Genomic DNA, 15370 nt, shown 5'->3' with positions numbered 1-15370 from the left:
AAAGATTATCTCTATATACGGTGAAAATAGAAAGCAAAGAATGAAGCGGCCTTGAGGTTCCATGTCGGGAACGGATACCCTTTGAAAAATTGGACGAATGCCTTCACCACCACCAACTTACTAGCCTACTCTATGGTGCCAACGGCAGCTAATAGATGTTTCTGAAAGCAAGAAAACATCTCTTATTTCACAACTGCTCGTTCGCCACATGTTCTCTCATTGCATTGTGCCGGTTGCTCCCACGTCAAGAGAAATCCGATTTATGTAATGGCAGCTTGTCAGCACTTGGCTAAAACAGTGCTTGCTCTCCGCTAGCATAGCAGAACAAACATAAACACAGAATTACTAGGCAGCCAAGCTTTGCTAATATTTATCTATGATTAGGGAGATCAATCACTGTTAATTGATAGCTTATCGCTTTCACATGCCACTTTGTATGCATTTATCCTTTTATCTTTGCCACAAGCCTTTTAGGCTCATTTTTTTTGTGCATGACAAGGTACTGCAGAGCAGGAGGCAAAAGTTGGCCATCTTTGACCTGGACATTATTGGTGGGGAGGTCAATTGCTTCTTCCTTTCTGTAATCACAACAGTATTCAATGCAGGTCATTGAAATGCACGTGTGGAAGACAAGGCCCCCAAAAAAATTCAATGAAGAAATATTCTAAAAGCAGGTACTCTCCTTGCTTTCTCTGGTTTTACTTTCCTTTTCTTTAAAAAGCTGCATCTGGAAAATCTTTTTTAATTTTATAAAAATACAAAATTATTTTTAAAAATGGAGATATGAAAACACCCATGACAACAGCTGTTTGCTGGTTACACATGATCCATCTTAGTATTTTTCCACCATCAGGTTTGTTTGTGAGCAGACCTATGAGTTAGATGCAGAGCAGAGGCTTAGAATACAGCTGCATGCTTGCAAGCCACGACTGCACATGCATACCATATCAACATGCCCCACTGACCAGCTCTTTTGTCATCCCTTACTGGGGTGTCACTTGGCTAGAAACTCCACCAGCCTCATTAGAATGCATTCATCCTGCAGGCTGAGCCCCAGTGATGACATTAAAGGATTATACCCCTCTAGTTCGTGCACTTCTGTCTTGATTGCCCATGTGGCCTGTACCTGCTCATTTCAAAGATATAGCTCACAACTTTATCAGCACATATCTTAACAACATTTATCCTGTCTTGCTGACATCCTTGAAAAAAGACCACCCCCAAGTTGACCGTCTAGTCTTGGCCACAGACTAACAAATGCTGATAAGATGGTATCAAGGAGGTGCGCAGTGGAACGGCTATAACCTATGGGACAGCACAACTTTACACGCCAAAGATCCCAGGCATCAATTGCTGGCATCTTCACTTAAAACAGGTATGAGGAACCTTTGGCTCTTCCATTCTTGCTGAACTACAACTCCCATCAGCCCCAGCGAGCAAACCCTCCACAAGGGAAAGCTGCACTGTTTAATTTGGAACTAGTTGAACTCCAGGATCCAATTGCCTGGTGCTGTATAAAAAATGTACATTTAAAACACATGGCTTCCCTCAAAGAACTCTGGGAACTTTAGTTTGTTAAGGGTGCTGGGAATTGCAGCTCTGTGAGGGGTAAATTGCAGTTTCCCAGCTCTTTAAGGGAAGTTACGTGTTTCAGTTGTACAGTGTGTTACAGTTAACCAGCTAGAAGGCAAATCCAGTTTGGCACAACTTGCTTAGAAGCTTCTTCCAGTAAGAACAGGAAGATTCCTGAATGTACAAGCCAGATGAAAAGTTAGGGTCAGTGGATGCATCCGTGTGAAGGCCTCTCTAAGTTGTTCCACACTGCTGCTGTGATAAACCTCCCTGTGTCACCAGTCACCACCCAGTCAGAAGGGCAATTTTCTCCACAAGCAAACCTTTAGAAACTGAAATTTTGGCGCTTGCATAGAGAAAAATCTCTCCAACTGTCCTGGCATTCAAACTGCACACAAACCACCACTTTACACACACACACACACACACACACACACACACACACACACACACGATAACAGATGCCACATGGGGTGATTTAAAGCTATCTTCACATTGTAGCTTTAAACTAGATTATCTCTGACCTCATCCAGCTATAAAAACCTGTGAATGTATCAAGCCCTTGTCAAGGCTATAATCCATAACTTGCATTGGGTTTGCTACTAGCTTTTGTTTCATCCCAAGGCACACACTCCCCTCTCCACCCTATGTTTTTGCAAACATCTGTTTTTCAAAAATAACACAACACACACACACACACACACACACACACACACACACACACACATTCTTTCACCTCCCTACCGTGTTCCCTGCCCACCCTCCTTGGCTGCCCTCTGTCCGATACATTCCTGGCTCTCTCCTTCCCACCCACCTTTCTTGCAACGCTCAGATAAAAGCGTTTGGGTAGCGTCGCCCTTGTCATATAAATCCCACCATAATTCTCTCTTTCCTGTTAAGCGAAAGAAAATAAACGTGTACGGCTGTTACTGGAAGCCAAGCTGTGGGACTGCTTTAAATTCTCTTCTTATTGAGTCTGGGCTGAAAATCATTCAATTCTGCCGAGGACACAGATATGCGTTTGCACACACACACACACACACACACACACACGAAGGTGTGTGTGGTGGGGGAGAAAAAGAGAGAGACAGGGAGCAAGAGGCAGGCGTGTATAAATATCTCCAGCTCTCCAGATATCCGTCAGATTTATTCCTCTGCCAAGCCTGCAGAAAATTGACTTGTTTCATGGAGGCAGGCTATTGACACATTACCGCGAGGAGGGTTAGGAGAGAAAGCAGTGAGACTGGCGCCCCCTCTATTAGACGATAATGTAATCAGCAGTGTGGGAAATGAGTGTGGGTAAAATGGCATCGCTGACATTTATATTAGAGGATATTGATGGTGGGAGCTGTGACCGCATCTATCCTACCTCCCGTTTGCTGGGATTGACACAGACGGCTCTTGTTTGGCTGGATTCGCTCTCTCTCCCTTTCTTCTTAGCTGGGTGGCTGGCTGCTGTCACAGCAGATAGATAATTGAAAAATGGATCTCACCTTTCCAGCAAACAGGAGTGGTTCAGGCAATTACTGTAGAGGTTACCTACTCAGTCTGAAGGCTTCGTCTCCGAGAGAGATTCAGAGGAAATTGGATTTTACATGGATGTTTTATTCTGGCAGCAGTTTTAGTATAAATAAAGGCAAGGAGACAGAGAAGAGGTGTAAGGATGAGTGAGAGCTGCACAAAAGGGACTTGACAGAGAGGCAGCGTGCGCGTGTGAGCGCGCCCGGGTGCGCCTGGGTGAGATTAATACACCCGCTGCCAGCCCTCCAGGGGATTTCTGGTTTGTTGTGCATTGTGTGCGCGCACGGCTTTTAAAAAAAGAAACAGAAAGAAAGAAATCGGAGGCTAAAGGAGGTTAACTTCCTCAAGGCCGCACAACTAAGCCTGCCCTTGGAATAAAAAAGAAATGGAAGGGTGGGGGTGGGGGGGGTAGGGATCCCATTCCCAGAGGAAATAACAAAAGGTGGGAGGGGGAGAGAAAATAAAGGAGGAAGCGTAGAGCCCCCATCAAATGGGCTCTGGACATCTTTGTTTTTCTCTGCTGTCCCATCACCCAGAAGATTAGGCCACAGGCCTCCTGTGTTTTAACAGATCTTGCTGGGATAAACCAATGGACCACCTCATCCGCTATTGAACCTCCTATAGGGGGAATATAGATGGAGGAGTGACCGTGATGAAGATGGAAAAGAAGTAAATAACAGACATCACAAACAGAAAGCTTCAACTCTTGACCATTGTTTCCACATAGATGTTCAGGTTTATACTCAGTACAGGACCAATGTCTTGGCCATCTAGCCATTAGCTCTTGACATTCAACTGCCTAATGGCCTCCATATCACCCAGGAGATTTCAGCCGCAGGGATAAGAAAGGAAGAGTCATTCTGTTGTCTGGAGAGTCTGCATTGAGAAGCCGTTTTCAACGGAGGCCAGCAACGGAAATGTGCAGTTGTATTGAGCCAGCACCAGGTGTTGGAATTTTGTGCCCCTAACAATTTTGCGCCCCGGGCAACTGGCCCTGTGCCCCCCCCCCCACTGCCTCATAAACATACAGGCTTCTATAAGGAGTCTCAGAGTGCACCTGCATGGCTGCAGCTAAGAGTCCTTTTCAAACTTTGCCTCTGTGCATTTGTCAGTTAATATATATATTGGTGTATAGATCGGGGAGACCATCTTGACTATGAGTCCTGGAAGACTCCTGCCTTGCTGCCTTGCTGGCCTTCCCCCCAACATGAGGGTGGGGCCCTGACTGACTCCAGCTACAAAAGCTGAGGATGCTGAACAGACTCTTGGATTGGGGTATTGGTTAGGGGTTTTTGTTGTGGGGGGTATACTGCTGTTGTTTACGTGTGTGTTTTTTTGTATCTTTATTTTGGATCCTATTATTTATGTGGAAATTGTTCTTTTTGGTTGTGTACTTTTTGACATTTTGTGTATTGTTTATGACTACTTTTGTTACATTTGTAGTTATGTAATTTTTTTATAGGTTGTAAGCCACCTTGAGCATGGTTTTAACTTTGGAAAAGTGGAATACAAATAAAAGGAGTGATTGATTGATATTATGATGTGATCTATATACCGTATTTTCTTCTTTTTCAAAAAAGTAGCTGGCATTCCATTTTGCCTGCTAATGACTATGTCATGAAAAGCCTTGAGATGATGTTTTTCATGACTCTCAGAGGTGCAATCCTGTTCATGTTTACTTGATCATAAATCCCACTGGGTATAGTAGGGCTTAATCCCAGTTAGTGAGTGTAGGATTGGCGCCTTAGTTGCCATTCCTGAGTTGGGACAATCATGCATATAATCCAGCTGTATATATGCATAGTTTTCATGATGTTTACGTGTCTAGATTACTGTATATAACGGGAGGAAAGATTTCTGAGACTCATTTTAAATGAAATAGATGTATGCTTCTGAGTGCAACCAGAATGTGTTCTATATGATTTTATGGTTTGCCATAATTTGGGTTTTAATATATGGTGAGCAGTGTTAGATGGAGTAACCTAAAAGTGGCCTGTAAATAATAAAATAAATAAGTAAACTAGCGTGGAGTCAGGTGGCCTGCCCTGGATTTGAGCCCCTCTTCACACCCTTGCTTGTGCAGTTGCAGACCTCTGGTGCTGTGCCCCCTCAACACAGTTCTCAACCCGCTGCCTGGGTGTAAACCTTGACTTCTCTTCGCTCCCTTTTTTCGTTCTCCTCTACCTGTCCCCTAATGTCAGCTCTGGAGGCTCCCGTATCACTTTCTTGCTGATTAAATCATCTCTGACATGCACCGTGGCAGCCTTGGCCTCATGTGAAGAGACTGTCTCTAGGTGACTCTCACCACTCTCCAGCTAGTCCATGGCAAAAAGCAAAGATCGGTATAAATGAAATAAGAACAAGGCAACCGCAACAACCACGCTTCTAGGTAAGGAGTTGTGTTAAGACTGTGGCAGCAAAAAACACAGTGTCTTGCAGAACCCTTGAAAACTTAACACACTGATTGTGTCATGAGGTTTCGCAGCCAACTTCATCAGGTGCCTGAAGTGGGCAGTGCAGATATGAGCTATGTGACAGAACTCTGATGAATGTTCACCTTTTAATATTTTCAAGGTTACAAACACACACCCTCCCTCAAATCTACCTGCTTACAGGCATTGATCCCTCAATTTGCTGCTGTTTCATTTTGAAACCTGAAGAGTACATTTTCCTTCACTACAAGATCCCAGCCAATCCATAGTGATTGTGATGACATCATTGGTCATAAAGCCAATCAGATGTGGTTTCATTAAGATATATGCACATTTAGATGTTCAGCACAATGTGCATTCAAACACACATTCCATTGACAGCAATATAGTGCAGATCAGCCTTCACTCGCATCAGCTGGGGCTGATGGGAGTTGTAGTCCAAAATATCTGGAGGGTGCCATTTTGGCAAAGGATGGTATAGATCAGGGGTCAGCAAGCTTTTTCAGGAGGAGGCCGGTCCACTGTCCCTCAGACCTTGTGTGGGACTGGACTATATTTTGAAAAAAATAATGAATTCCTATGCCCCACAATTTTTCCCCCTTCACAATAATATTTATAACCCAGAGATGCATTTTAAATATGGTAAAAGCACGCAGTCTACTCATGTAAAAACACGCTGATTCCTGGACCATCCATGGGCCAGATTTAGAAGGTGATTGGGCCAGATCCGGCCCCCGGGCCTAGTTTGCCTATCCATGGTATAGATAGATAATACACTCAGATGTGCATTCCAATGTGCATCCAAGCTGATGCTCTCTGTTTTGCCTTGCTGCATTGTGCTGCAGTTGTTTCACTGCACTATGTAGCATGGCAAAACAAGGAGCCTCAGCCCAGTTGACCAAACACAACAGAAACACACTTCCTCTCTCACCTATGGACACCTTTGTACCTTTTCAAGCACTCCCCTAAAAATCACCATTCAGGGGCGCTCTTCAAGGGGCATGGAAATATTCACAGAAGCACACTCATTTTGGCCCGTTCACACACTTACACACAGAATAGCCACTTAAAAAAAGTTTATTTAAAAAAAAATAGCCACCAAAAAAGAAGAAATGCACCACCGGGACAAAAGAGGATCCATATTCACGTATATTAATTAATATGCATAGATATACATAAAGATGACCAGTGTGTCAGCTCAGTCTTCTCTCCGGGTGCTAACTGCTGATGGATAGCTTGAAGCCCTGCTCACCCTTCTTACAGTTCTTTATATTTAAACTGGACTTGGGCTGTAAAGCAGGTCTCATGGCACCCTACACACACACACACACACACACACACACACACACACACACAGCCTTCATGGGATGATGCTTAGACTGAGGCCTGATTCCAGTCCTTGCTCAAAATATTTTATGAATGGAACTACTGGGTTCCATGCAGGAAATGTTTAGATGGAGCTGGGTTTTTATCCTGTCACATCTTGAATCAGTAGAACCCGGGAACTCTTGAATGAGCATGCAGACTCAGAAACAGACCCTGGCATAGACAGAGGCCTTTTTATGCACATGCTTCCTGTGCACTGCTCATAAAGTATGTCATTGACTACATGCTTTACTACAGTCATCTGTGCATGTGCACAGTCATCACCTCAAAAATGCATGCACATGGTGTAATGAAGTCATTGTGCAAGGTTATGGGCCTGGTGCTTCTGCACACATGCAGAGCGGCCTAGCTGGGCTCCCAGAGTGGAACATGTTAGATCTTCTGCGGAAGCATTTTGGTTAGGCCTGCTCCTGGTTCAAACCCAAGTCCATCTGGCTCAAAGCCACACCAGTCTACTTCAAATTCAGGTGAAATCTGGCAGCATCCCCATTTTGTTTTGCCCACAACCAAGGGAGTTAAACAGTGACTGGATGTTTCCTAGACCTTCTATGCCTGCTTATGCATGATAAGAGGGTTCTCATCTCTATGCCGCAGATGTTGCTGGATTACAGCTTCCATCATCCCTGATCATTGGCTGTGCTGGTTGGGGCTGATGGGAGATGGAGTCCAACAACATCTGGAAGGCCCCAGTTTCCACTTTAGAAGGTGGAGGTTATTTCAGAGAAATCAAAGTAAAATACAAGGGTGTGCCCTTGCTAGCATGATGGTCCCATGGCTCTCCAGCCTTTTTGGAGCAGTGGGCACATGTGGGAACCTGAGAAACTGCTGTGGACACCACATGCATGCACCACAACCATGCATGTACTGCTGCCATGCATATATGCAACAGGCTCACTCTCCACCCACCTCAAGAATTAGGCTTCAAAAATGTGGTTTTTTTAAAGCTTAATTGTGGAGTGGGGAATATGAACTTCCTAGAGAGTGCAGCTAGGTAGGGGAAAGTTAACTTGCAATCACCCTGTATAGCACATATCCTGCAACAATTAATCTTGAAAAAAAACTCTTCTATTGGAGTCAGTTTTCAAATCTGATTGCCTTGGGTGGGGTGATGCACCCAACAGAAGACTTCCCCCAAAAAAACCCCTAAATTAGGGTTATCAGACATCCCCGTTTCCCAGGGACAGTCCCCAGATTTGTGAATATCCCCGGATATTCCATCCCCGGAATGTCCCCGGATTTCATCTAATGTCCCCGGAAAACAGCGGCAGTCTCAGCAGCCCAGAGCAGTTGGCTCTGGCTGGCTTCAGGAGCTGCTCAGATGTCCCCATACGATGGTGGTGCAGGGGCTCCAAGATGCAGCTTCCAGGCTGCCTCCACCTTCCCTGACCCCAGCAACTAAGCTGTGAAGGGGGGCTTCATGCTGCCTATCGAAGCAGCCTCCCAACTCCTACTTGCGTGCAAGCAGGAGTGGGATGGGGATCTCTCAGCTGTGAAGGGAGGCTTCACACTGCCTATCAGAGCTTGCATGCAAGCAGGAGGGGGCAGGGATCTCACAGTTAGGCAATGGGAAGCCTCCCTTCCCAGCTGGGGGATCCCCGCCCCCTCCTGCTTGCACACAAGTAGGAATGGGATTGAGGCTGCTCCGATGGGAAGGGAGGCATTGCGCTGCCCGAGCCTTGCCGCCGCCACCGCTCTCGGCCCTCCTTCTCCGCCTTCCATGCCTGACCCACTGCACACCGCTTCCCAACCACCACCACTGAAGAACTAACAGCTCAGGGGCTGCCCAGGCTCATGGAGAAAGGAGATAGAAGCCTCGGAGAAAGGGGAAACATGGTGGTTGAGGTCAAAGCGGCGGCAGCCCCTCTGCCACCGCCATCGCTGCAGCATCAATGTCCTGAACGCTATTTATTTATTTATTTATTTATTTATTTATTTAAAGTGTCCCCGGATTCATTGAAAAAAAATCTGGAAACCTTACCCTAAATGTAGGAGTGGTATGGGAAAAGGAGGAGACTCTTTAGGTCCCCAAGAAGGTCTTGGTGGGTGCATGCATTGGCCATTCCACTTCTAAGCTCTACAGAATATTTCCCCCGCACATACAGAACTCACTACCCGCAGGCCTGTGCTTGTATCTAACTGGGTCATCACAGATGTGTGCTGCAGATGTTACTGTCTATTTATTTGCCCATCCTCCAGAACTGAATGCTTTCATATCCCTGGAAAAATGTGAATCACTGAATCAAACAAACCGGCTACACACAACAGCGCCTGTTCAGATGAGGGGGCAGCCAAAGCAGTAACTCCCCAGATTTAAGCCAATTGCTGATCTTTCCCATTAAAAGGACCCAGTTGGAGGTGATTTGGAAGACCTCTGCTGGGAAAACTACTGACAGTCAAAGCACTCGTGGAGGAACAGGGGGCAGGGGAGCGCACCGCCCCTGGCACCATCGGGAAGGGGGGCACCATTGCGGCCACCCCCCAACACGCCCAGCCCCCCCGCATGCACCGGGTGCCACACCACAGCAGGTGGCACTCCACGCCCCCAGGACGCACACCATGCTCCCATGGGCGATGTTCACCACGCCCCCCGGGACGTGACCAGCCACACCCCCACCTGCTCTCCGCCCCCAGTGCTGGAGCATGCAGCTTCGCCACTGAGTCAAAGTATACAATACTGGCCTGGATGGACTAATAGTTTGACCTGGTATGAAGTGTGAGATATTTAAAGCGCAGTCAAACCAACACTTCATGTTTTGCTAGACAGGCACCTGAAAGGAGCTAAAGCTCACAGACTTTTCCTGTAAACTTGCTAGAGAGGACTCTGTGAGAGACGCTCCCACTGTGCAGCTATATATTCTCTTACCTGCTCTGTCAGCAATTTGAGAACATCTGCAAAGTCTGAGCTCCAAGCTCAGACACCATTTCAAGCTAGACCTAAGTATGTCTTTGTAACCATTTTAAGTCTGCCTGAACAAAGCTGCTGTATCTGCTACTCTTCTCCAACAAGTATTCTGAGTGAGCAAATATTTTTTTTTCCTTTTACAAGACTGCTTGTGTGAGTATTAAGTGGGAGAAAACAGGGAAATACCAGAAGAATCCAGTCTGCCTTAAAGCATCCTGGATTACTTAAACTAAAAGGCTAAAACTAGCCTATCTAAGCTTCCCTTTAAGCTGCAAAGGGATGGCACTTTGCTGAACTCACATGCATGAGGAAGGAAGGATAAAATCTAATAGATATATCCTCTACTAGCATCTATTCACATCCAATCAGGAAGCAGCTTCCTTATGTTCCTAGGCTGTATGTTTGCAGAGTCTTGCCCACTATTTTTGCCAGAGGTAAATCCTTTGCCACTCACACACAAACATTTCTACATGCAGAGTTTAGTTCACATTGAAGGTTACATACATGAAATGCATGACCCCAGAGGTCTGCTCCTATACACTGTCATATGTATAACCTACATGCCAGGAAGACGTGTGAACTGGTCTTTTACCTGCAGCTAAAACACGTTTGGATGGTGCCATTTATGTCTAGCTTAGCATCAGTGGTTCAAACGTTGTGCCGGGTCCTTGGAAGAGGCAGATTCTAGTGTTGAGGCTTCATTAGGGTAGCTTTCTGCCTCTCCCTCATTTTCTGTCTTACCCTTTTTCTTTACTGACTTGTACTACAGCAGCTTTTCAGAACGCAGCCGGCTTTCATAATGCACTTCTGTCTATTTGCAAACACAATGGGAGCTCTCTTGGTGTTACTTGAACGCAGTGGAACACAAAAGCCTTGGAGGCATTCTCAGCAAGTTCATCGCCTTGCCACAAGGTGGTACTGTGATGGCATAGGTATCATACCGTGGGGCACAATGCAGACTCATTGGGAGGTCTTAGTATGCCACTGCTGCCACCTCCTGGAAGGAATCAGAGCTGCACCGTCTTCAGTACGGGGAAACAAGCTTGCTTAAGTGGTGCAACAGTACAAAGCTTGCGACAAAATCTGATAGTTAGGAGAAACTGCGAGATCTAAAATATATTAATAAGGCTTTATAATTCATACCAGGAAGTAGTTTCTTGCAAAGTCAATAGGCAGGGGGGTGATTACCGATCTTAAGCACAGAGTTATGCGCTAGCAAATGACTAAGAATTTGGTGACAGCACAACCCTTTGTGTGCTTACTCAGAAGTAAGTCCTCCTCTTTTCAACAGGGCTGTATCACAGGTAAGTACATGGAACTGCAGCCTTAATTCTTCATTTTCTTGCTGCCCTGTGTTTTAAACTGTTCAATCTTAAATTAATCCTTTGTCAATGAGTTTTCCAGAATTTTTGAACGGAACAAAAGCAGTCTGTCTTGCCCTGTTCTCTCCTTTCCCACTGTCAATCCTTTCCCACGTCCACTAGGAAACGCTCTTCACAGTTGCTCGCAATCCTAAACTGAGAAGGCCCCTGCATTTCTCTCCCACAGCCAAGCCTGTATCAGTACTCACTTCAGGGCACAAAACGTCTGGAACAGAATGTTGACTTCTTAAGACACTTATGTATTTATCCATTAACTATGAATCCTGCTCATCATCAGAAAGAAGCCCTAGGTCGCAAGCTTCAACATGTTAAAACAATACAATCTAAAATAAAACAGAAACATATTTAAGATATTTTTAAAAATAATAATGATGATCTAAAAGCATTTAAAACCTCTAAATGTGTTTTAAAGATATTCATGTTGGGGAGGTAGTAGAGGCACATACCGGTACTTAAAATAACACTGTTGCTCCGGATAGGTGCTCCTTGAATGGGCAAAAACTGAAGCCACCAGCTGAGCCAGGCCACACCAACTGCCAATCAGCAGCAGAACCCTTGCAGGTCCATGTGCCTGTTCAGCTCTGCTCAACATCCCTAGGCTGGAAGGCTGATAAATGCATGCTTTAAATAAATAAAACACCAAGGCCTAAGCAGGGCAGGCATCAAGGGTTCTGCAGTATTGGACATCTGCCCAAAGCCCACACATCCTAGGAGAGGCCCCATTGATAAGACCTCCCTGGACTTGTTGCATTGGAGAAATGGACTGACTGAGAGAGCGGGGGTGCACAAAATGTATCTCGCCCAAAGGCCTGGATCTGACACTGAGGGCAAGCATAGAGGAGATGGTGTGGGGCATGTCTCCTCAATCAATGCAGACATACTAGAAAGGATCTCAATTGTATGGAGGAGGAATTGAGAGTTATGTAGGTGCTTGTGGTGGGAGGCCAATGGAGGTAGTTATGGGATGTGCACATGACTGAATACTGGATCTTGATGCAAGATGTCGGGCTAGAAGAGCCATTGGCCTGATCCTGCAGTCTCTCCATAAGTTATTGGAAGGGGCAACACAGGAAATGTCGTACAGTCACTCTAGCTGGGAGGTGAAAGACGAAGGACCTCAAAAGAGCATTCGGAATCTCTTAGAATCTTCAAAAAACTCCTGGGATTACCAAAACTGCTTCTCTCAAGTACCAGACCTAGGGAGGGGTTCCAAAGAGAACGAAGCTGACTTTCATCCCATCTTCTGTTGTTTGCTTTCCCTCGTTCAGTCCTTCAGCAATCTACGCCTGGCAAAGTTCACGTCTGTGCTCATTAATTTCTTCCAATCTCTCCACCGAAGGCTTAAAGCAGGTCAGGAAAAACAATTGACATTTTCCATGTTGGGCAGCTGTGAGATCAATTGACACTGAAGGTCAAAGGGCAGGAATTCTGGAAGGGCTGGAGCTGGAGGCACAGGCAGGCAGGAGAGGTCCCCTAACAATCCGTGATGACTCCAGATGGAATGCAGAGAGACCAAGGGCAGCGTTGGGCACTAAATAGCAGCATTTGCTTAGGAAGGGAAAGAAAGAGTGAGGTTTTAAAACAACACCAAGTGGCAAAGCTTAATGTTTTCCATTTGAGGTCTAAGACTCCTCCTTGAGCAGCTTTAGTTGGAGGAAAGAAAGGGCTCCAGAGGGCTGGTTCACACTGCTAAATTCCTCCACGTGGTTGTATAGATGGCAGCATAGAAATGCAGGTCGGTATGATCTGGACTGTATGTATTTGGGAGAACTGATCATGGCTTCAGTTTTTCCACAGCAGTTGCTGGCTCAACATGCATTCCCTCACCTCATACTGAAAAGCTGTCCTCTCCTGTACAGCCCTGTAAGATCACTCAGATCATCTGGAAAAATTCTACTCGTGCACTGTACAGAAACAATGGTGGTGGTTGACCCCCAAATGGGTATTTTCCATTATTGCCCCTATACTATGCAATTCCCTTTCCTCTGTCATTCATAAAGCAGAAAGCATCCATTGCTTCAGATGTGTTGTGAAAACTTTTTATTTTTTTGCCCTGGCTTTTCAGAGCCATAAGATCAGGCCCTGTTTTTATTTGTTTTTACTATGACATTATACTTCTGTTATACTGGCTTTAGGCTTCCCTTTTTATTTTAATGATACCTGTATTGTTTATTGTTATCTTGCACACTACTTGGATATTTTTTTGAACACTAAGCAGTTTACAAGTGCTTTTTAAAAAATAGCTAAGCTATTGTATGCCACCCAGTTAAAATTCACCTCTCCCTACAAGTCTGTGGATCCATGCGTAGTTCCACATATTTCACCATATTCACCAATGGGAGCAAGCCTAGACTCTTCTTTTTCTCAAGCTAGATGGGCCACTGGACTGATGCAGCAGGTTCTTCTTAAATCCTTATGATAAAACAGGGTCATCGTAGCAGACAGTGTGGACCAGACGATGGACTCACTCCACAGCTTTCCTGAAACTTTGCAATAAATTATCAATTCTAATTTGTGATTCACTATCAGGAACAATAACAAAAAACATGAGTCCCTTGGATTTCAGTGTCTACCTTTGGGATCCAGGCTGTGATCTTCTGTGCCACGAGAAATGGAGAAAGGCATGGATTAAGAACAGACTGTGGCTGTGGTTAATACCCGGTATTAACAAAATTGAGACTTTCCATTTCCCTTTTAAACAGACACACTTTGTGAATGTTGCCTTCACATGGGAGCTTGAAGGAAGAGAGTTCAGCTGCCACACAGTGCATGTTCATTGGGACCATCTTCTGAAGTAGACCCTTGAAAGCCCATCTTCTTCAAATGGCAGGGCCCAAGACCCAGAAAGTGTGGCAGAAGCTTACCCATGGCTGATGAAAGTGGAGCCACTGAAATGATGCACTGTGGCCACTCATGCAGTGCTCTCTTTGGTTCCACTCCAGAACAGCATTAGGTTGTGTTCAGTTTGTGACCAACTCCAACCTTCTGCTGAACTTCCACTATGGTGGACTCTTCACTGCAGTGCTACTAAACATTGTGTCCTTCCCAGGCATCCCCCATATTGCATTTATAACTTTTGACCTCTCTTCTTTCCTGATGCTAGCATGCCTGTTGGAAAGAGGCAGCTACTTTGAGGATCCATTCCAGCCCAGTACCTGTGACTCTTGCTCTGTTTTCTTCTACCAAGGTCAAACAAGTTTTGTGTCATATGGCAACCTGCCGCCCGGCTCCAATTCTATGGGAATCATGTGCAGGCATGTGACTGGCGGCCGCCGCGCAGTTGGGGGTACCAGCTGCCCAAGCTGCCAAGAATGATGCCTGTCACTCAATCTCTCCACCCAGACCAGCTTCTATTTCTGAGCGTGCCTGGTTGGCGGTCCAGGTTCTTCCGTATAGGGCAATGAGGCTGTTCTTAGGCAACAGCACGCAGCTGGGCTCTGGGAAAGTGAAGCCAGTATTACGTTGGTCGCTGCGGGGTGCAGCAGTTTAGTAAAGTCCCCAATAAAGGCTTGGTGCGATGGCATTTCCTGCTGGATTTTACCTCCTATAGGTAAATGTGAGCAGCTGCTGTCCCTCACTGTCAGGGGCCAGATCAAGGAGTGGTACCAGAGACAAGGAAGGAGCAAACTACATTATGGCTTACGCGTGGAGGCAAAACAAAAAACAAAAACCACAGAAAGAAGAGCTTACTTGGCAGGGCATATTTTATTTTTACAAGCCACCCACATGGACAAAAAAATCTCTCTGGACCTGAGAATGACACCTGTCAGGGTGCAAGATGTTCAGGAAAAAATCAGGCTATCCTTCCCAGAACAAGGAAGAAGGAGAAATGTGGAGGGAAATCACAGAGAAATCAAAACGTCCATCTGGAAAAGAGGAGGCAGGACTCAGAGACTCCCAGGTGCAAGGTCCCAGGTGCAGGCGCCCCAAGCTCCTGTCAATCAGGCATCCCTGGGGTTGATGCACACAGTGCATGACGTTCAAGGAGCTGTCAAAACCTTGGTCTTGGCCCAAGTGGCCCCTGACTTGAGCAGCATGACCAAAGGGATTAAGCAGCCTGTAAAGTGACACTTGGCTCTATCAGTGGATAGGGAGGGGTGGGGAGTTCTCTGCTCCTGGACACAGAACGGCCTTTCCATCATTTCCCTTGGCCTTTATGGGCAGCTTTCAAGGCT

Source organism: Podarcis muralis, chromosome 6 (assembly GCF_964188315.1).
Source record: "Podarcis muralis chromosome 6, rPodMur119.hap1.1, whole genome shotgun sequence".
Taxonomy (NCBI): Eukaryota; Metazoa; Chordata; class Lepidosauria; order Squamata; family Lacertidae; genus Podarcis; species Podarcis muralis.
Note: the sequence above shows the minus strand (reverse complement) of the source record.